Genomic DNA, 6,812 nt, shown 5'->3' with positions numbered 1-6,812 from the left:
AGGGGATTTGGTAAGAAATAGTTGTTGGCAATAATTGGAAAATAAAAACATTCCATGTTTATTCTCAAATGAGACATCTTTACCATGCCAGTCATGGCCGTTACAACCAAAGGCAGAAATTATGTGTGAACATGATGCTTATTGCATCATTTTCTAGTGTCTGTGTGGTTCTGCCAGATGAGCCCCTCTTACCTTTTACACGGAGCCAAAGCGTGTGATTTCAGTAGAGAAGAGCCATGAAAATAATGTACTTTCTATTATGTTGATCATTTCTATTCCTCCTGGTTATTACAAATGTCTGGAGGAAAAGAGATTAACTCTGAAATGTAGGTTTCTTCTATCACACATTTTCTTTTCTGTGTCCTTCACAAACACATCTTTGTTGTGCTGCCAGGGTGGAGGGAAGGTTTTCAGAATTATTTATCATTTTAGGAAGTAAGTGGATGTTTTCCATTTACATGAATATTTAGTCAGACTTGCTGACGAAACATTTTTGTTAACTTTTCCCAAAAGTTTGTTACATACTCTAAATTCATATTAGCTTTTACTTAGGTTCACTATCATTGATCAAGCATGTCTCTGCTCATTAATTATTTGTCCCATGTACCTATTAAGTTTAGAGTGGTTTAATGGGAATTCATTCCTCTAAAAATAAGACATTTAACAACTATCACTAATGAACATTATTAGCTCCTCATTTACTAGTGACCCTGACTCATTCAAAGAGTAATTCATATTCAAGAAAGGATAAATGAACTAACTGAAAAAATTAACAACCTTATTGCATTAAGCAATTTACTTCCAATGACATTTCACTTTTTGTATTTAATAATTATCAAATCTTATCAGATGTTTATAATTTTGATCTATTTGATAATATTAATCATAATACTAGTACTACAAGAACTACTAATAAATAAATGATAGCACATTGTTGGGAAAAAGTAATCCCTAAAGCCATACGATTATAGGAAACTTCTTAAAATTTCAATTTATATACATAATTTTCTTATAGTGATGTATATAGTGATAAGGAAATCAATAAAATAATTCCAAGCATAAACATATATTACATTAAAACAAAACCCAGGGGAAAATAGTAGAATAGAATTATGAGTTCAAGGACAAAAAGAAATGATAAATTCTCTAACAGTTAAAGATGACCTTGTACAAACACTTTTTAAAAAGTGATAAAGGTAGTAAAAAGGTAGGCAGTCCCTATGAGATGGCCTGCAGTGATTCCTTCCTCCTGGTATTCACAGCCTGTGTAATCCTATCCCCTTGAGGATGTGCTTGGCCTACTGACTTGCTTGTAACAAGAGAATATAGCAGAAGTGATGGGATGCAGCTTCTAAGATTACATTACAAAAAGTGTGATTTCCATCTTGCTCATCCTCTTTTGTTTTCTTTCTCTCTCTTTCACACACACACACACACACACACACACACACACACACGCGTGCGCGCGCACACACACACATGCATGTGTCAGATAATGAATGGCCTTATGGAGGGCCCCATGTAACAAGGAATGGAGGGAAGAATGTTGCCATTGGCCAGCAAAGAACCAGACCCTCAGTCCAACAGTCCACAAGAAACTGACTCTCGCTAACAATTATGTGAGTGAACATGGAAGCAAACTCTACTTAGTCAAGTCCTCAGATGAGAATGAAGCCCTGCCCCTTGACTGCAGACTTGTAAGAGATTTAGAGTGACCTGACCCAGAGAAACTGTGAGAAAATTAATGTTTGTTTTCAACTGCTAAGTATAGGGACAATTTGTTACATGGCACTAGATAACTAATACAGTAGTTGTGTCAAATGGCTATTGTTTCTAGAATCCATTGGAGACATTTAAGAGTGACAAAATATTTTGAATTTAAAAAGGACACTATTGGGGCGCCTGGGTGGCTCAGTCGGTTGAGCGTCCGGCTTCGGCTCAGGTCATGATCTCGCGGTCTGTGAATTCGAGCCCTGCGTCAGGCTCTGTGCAGACAGCTGGAAGCCTGGAGCCTGCTTCAGATTCTGTGTCTCCCTCTCTCTCTGCCCCTTCCCTGCTCATGCTCTGTCTCTCTCTCTCTCTCTTTCTCTGTCAAAAATAAATAAACATTAAAAAAAAAAGGGACACTATTTTTCAATAATCATAACATTACATCATTTACAGCTATTTAAACTTATGAGAAAACATTTTAGAGAGCTTACAAGGTATGGGGGGGCTTAATAATTTTTCTAAATCCTTTTGGAGAGTACATGAACAAAAAACTTAGCAAAGTCCTAACAGCATTGGGAAACCCTTATTCCTTATTGATAGTGAAAGAGGTTAAAGCAGAGAATTAAGAGTGAAATAGGAAAGAGAGGATTAAATGTTCTGCTTTGAAGAAGTAAGTTTAGTATTTGAACAGAGTAGGAAAGTAAAACAAAAATAAGGGCCTCCAGCAATTGAGAGCTTACAGTTACACATGTATCTAATTTAATCATCACTACAACCTTTGAAGGAGATTTTATTATTGAGGGGGCCATACTCCATTTTATTATCATACCCTATCTCCTTTTGTTGAGTTGAGCTTACAGATGAAGCACCCATTTATTTATCTAGCCATTTATCCATTGGAGCCAATATCCATTTAAGGGATACATCCATCCATTTGTCCAATTTATCCAATACACAATTGAGGCACTGTGAGTACCTTTACAGCATCACATAAATATTAATCCTACCCAAGGGCTAAAAGGACACATAGATGTCGGATTCTCCTCATCACAAAACTAAAACGCACGAGGCCTAGGTCTACTCCTAAGACTCTGATTCCCAAGACCTGTGCTTTTAACAGCTCTGTCTTCCCAGAACATAAGGAAAATGATTCAATGCATTTTATACTGTTCAGATAATATCAACCACTCACAGATTTTTGTTTCTCCTTTTACATAGAAGCATAGTAAATATGTATCCTAGACTAAACACTCTAGTTAAGCTTCAAAAACTTTTTTGTTGTGCCAAAATATACATATCATAAAACTTACCATTTTAACCATTTTAAAAATAATTTTTCTTTTTTCTTTTTTTTCTTTTATTTTAATTTTTTTTTTAAATTTACATCCAAATTAGTTAGCATATAGTGCAACAATGATTTCAGGAGTAGATTCCTTAGTGACCCTTACCATTTAACCCATCCCCCCTCCCACAACCTCTCCAGTAACCCTCAGTTTGTTTTCCATATTTATGAGTCTCTTCTGTTTTGTCCCCCTCCCTGCTTTTATATTATTTTTGTTTCCCTTCCCTTATGTTCATCTGTTTTGTCTCTTAAAGTCCTAATATGAGTAAATATGACATTTGTCTTTCTCTGACTAATTTCACTTAGCATAATACCCTCCAGTTCCATCCACATAGTTGCAAATGGCAAGATTTCATTCTTTTGATTGCTGAGTAATACTCCATTGTATATATATATAGCACATCTTCTTTATCCATTCATCCATCGATGGACATTTGGGCTCTTTCCATACTTTGGCTATTGTCAATAGTGCTGCTATAAACATTGGGGTGCATGTGTCCCTTCAAAACAGCACACCTGTATCCCTTGGATAAATGCCTAGTAGTACAATTACTGGGTCGTAAGGTAGTTCTCTTTTTAGTTTTTTGAGGAACCTCCATACTGTTTTCCAGAGTGGCTGCACCAGCTTGCATTGCCATTTAATTAATTTTTTTAATGTTTATTTATTTTTGAGAGAGACAGACAGACCATGAGTGGGGGAGGGGCAGAGAGCTAGGGAGACACAGAATCTGAAGCAGGCTCCAGGCTTTGAGCTGTCAGCACAGAGCCTGAAATGGGGCTCGAACCCAGGAGCTATGAGATCATGACCTGAGCTGAAGTTGGATGCTTAACCGACTGAGCCACCCAGGTGCCCCAAAAATTATATTTTTAAATTTTAAATATATAATTATAGAGCCTTACCCATGCCTGCCTACATTATTTTAATTAAATGGCCTTTGACAGATTGGCCAAGTTTAGATATTGTACAACTCTGAGGTTTAATGAATGTTTAGATGAAAACAGCTTCTAAGTTGAGAAAAAAAACCAAGTACCCCCATATGATGAGGAGGACAGGACAAGCATATTATAATAAGAAAGGGGGCCCTTTGTAAGTGCAGCTGCTGCTGTATGTGCTGTAAGCACTCTGGAAATTGTCTCTCTACAGGGCTTTGAATTACTTAGTATTTTCCCTTTTTTTCAAGGCTTCTGCTAAAAGTCACAGTAAGGGAATATTTTGCAGCCTTAAAAAAAGGAAGAAAATCTTATGATTTGTTACATTATCTAACTGAAATAAACTAGACACAGAAAGATAAATACACATGATCTTGCTTATATGTAGAATCTAAAATAGTTGAACTCATAGAAGCAGAATAGAATGGTGGTTGCGGTTAAGGTGGGGAAAATGAGGAAATGTTGGTCAAAGGATACAAAGTTTCAATTATGCAAGAAAAATAAGTTCTGTAAATCTAATGTACAGCATGATGACTGGTAGTTAACAATATTGTGTTGTATACTTGAAATTGACTAAGAGGGTAGATTTTAAATGCTCTTACCACCTACCCTCATCTACCCCATACCCACACACAAGGTAACTATGTTAAGTTTGATTGTATTTATCCTTTCACAATATATACATATATCAAAGCATGTATAAATGTATACAGCATCTGTTTATCACTTACAGTCCAATAAAGCTAAAGAAAAGACTCATGCACAATAAGGTATGAATGATAGACAATAACTCTGTGCCTTAGTCCTCTTGGCTGTGCAGAACCTTAAGGACCAACTTTGTAAAACTTATAAACTTGTTCAAATATTTTTCCTCCATAAACTCAGAAGTGTCTTGATTTCCTAAGTGGTCATTCAGAAATTAATATCAATAGCAGAGAACCAGTTTATAACCATATAATTTGTAACAACCTTGCATCCCTATAATTTCAGCCTGAAAACAAAGAGATTTAGAATTTTAGGCTGGCCTCTGCTGCAGAATTATGAATGTGCGATTCTTGTTTGGCTTTTGAAATATTTAGACTACTTTATCTAATCTTGTTATAGTCTCCCTCCCTGCCCCCCCCCCGCCCCCCTGCAGCTAGAAATGATTGATGTAGTGGAAACTTCCCGTTTACATAGGAAGAAACAAAATTCCAGGGAAAGTACAGAACTGAGAAGTAAAAGGCAAATTGAAATTAAAATTCAGTATTCTTTGTTATATAGCCTACTTGCATTTAAGAGAAGAATTTTCAAGGAATCATGTACAAAATTCACTGGGAATAAATTTCTTGTACTGGAATTTCAGGCAGTCCTTAACTCAACTTCCACTAACACTTTTAGCAAACCTGGATTCCACTTGAATGGGGAGGGGTATGAAGAAAGGGAAGGGGTGGGATAGGAGAAGATAAGATTTTACGTTTCCTATTCCACTTCTCCAATTCAACTTGAGTTGTCAACATTTATAGAAGGTTTATTATGTATTGGGCATTCTTTAAGGTGCTGGAGATCAAGCAAATTAGGCCTGGATTTTATTTCAAAACACCCAAAATCCGGTATTGGAGTGCGGTTTGTTGATTGATTGATTGATAAAAATTTTTAAATGTTTTATTTTATTTTTGAGAGAGAGAGACAGCGCTAGTGGAGCATGGGCAGAGAGTGAGACACACACAGACTCCAAAGTAGGCTCCAGGCTCTGAGCTGTCAGCACAAAGACCGACGCTGGGCTCGAACTCACAGAGGGCGAGATCGCGACCCAAGCCAAAGTCCGACGCTTAACTAACTGAGCCACCCAGGTGCCCCTTCATCATTCTTGAAAACCTCACTGGGGGGATGAAATATTTTTATAATATTATAGTCTTGTAATGCAAGGTAAGGAGTGACTAATATCTCAGAGCCCTTGAGATTTTTTTCTGTGGTCAGGATCACCATAAACAGTTTACCCCAGCTGGAACCAGCCTCTGTCTTTCCCAGAGAGACCACACTATTTTTAGCTTACATTGGAAAAATCTTCTTGCACCACTCTTTGTCAAGGTTCCAGCTGCTTTGTGTTTGCTAATCTCTATTTAGCATTGCAAAAACTCCAGAATTTTCTCAGCTTACCCTTTACAATATTACAAAAAATACAGTGAGAGTTTAGGTTTGTATTATATTGCATTCACTCAATAGTATTTTTTGAAAGCCTATTTCAGGTTCCTGGGATATAACAGTGAACATAACAGGCAACGATTCTTGCCCTTATGGAATGTATACTCCAGTTAGTACGTATAATAAAAATCCAAAATTATTGAAGTTCAAAAAAGATAGTACATTTTTCTTGCCTGTAAAATAAGTCCAGATTTAGTTGGTCCAGGACTTGATTGGTGGCTTCATTGTCACCAAGGATCTAAACTCCTTCCCTGTTTCTCCTTTCTAATCCCCATCTCATAGCTAACACCTTCATGATTAGAAGAAAATGGCTGTTGTAATCCAGCCATCACATCCATATTCCAGGCAGCAGGAAGGAGGGGAATGCCTGATGGCTAATTAGCTGTTTTAAAACAGCTTTCCTCAAATCCTCACCCATTTGTGTCCCCTTAGAGAAAGGATATCTACCAGGGAGGCTGGAAACTGTAACTTTAAACCCGGGCACATATATGCAACCACCATTTTCGTAGTTTTATTACCAGGGAAGAAGGGGAAAATGGATACTGGATAGGCAACAGTCTTTGTCACAGATATCTTAATATTCAATATGAATTATGTATGCATGTATGTGTATCTATAAATAGATGATAGATTTATTTTTTTTTTT

The sequence above is a fragment of the Herpailurus yagouaroundi genome, unplaced genomic scaffold (assembly GCF_014898765.1).
Source record: "Herpailurus yagouaroundi ecotype Mexico unplaced genomic scaffold, PumYag 198, whole genome shotgun sequence".
Lineage (NCBI taxonomy): Eukaryota > Metazoa > Chordata > Mammalia > Carnivora > Felidae > Herpailurus > Herpailurus yagouaroundi.
This window is presented reverse-complemented; position numbering follows the sequence as displayed.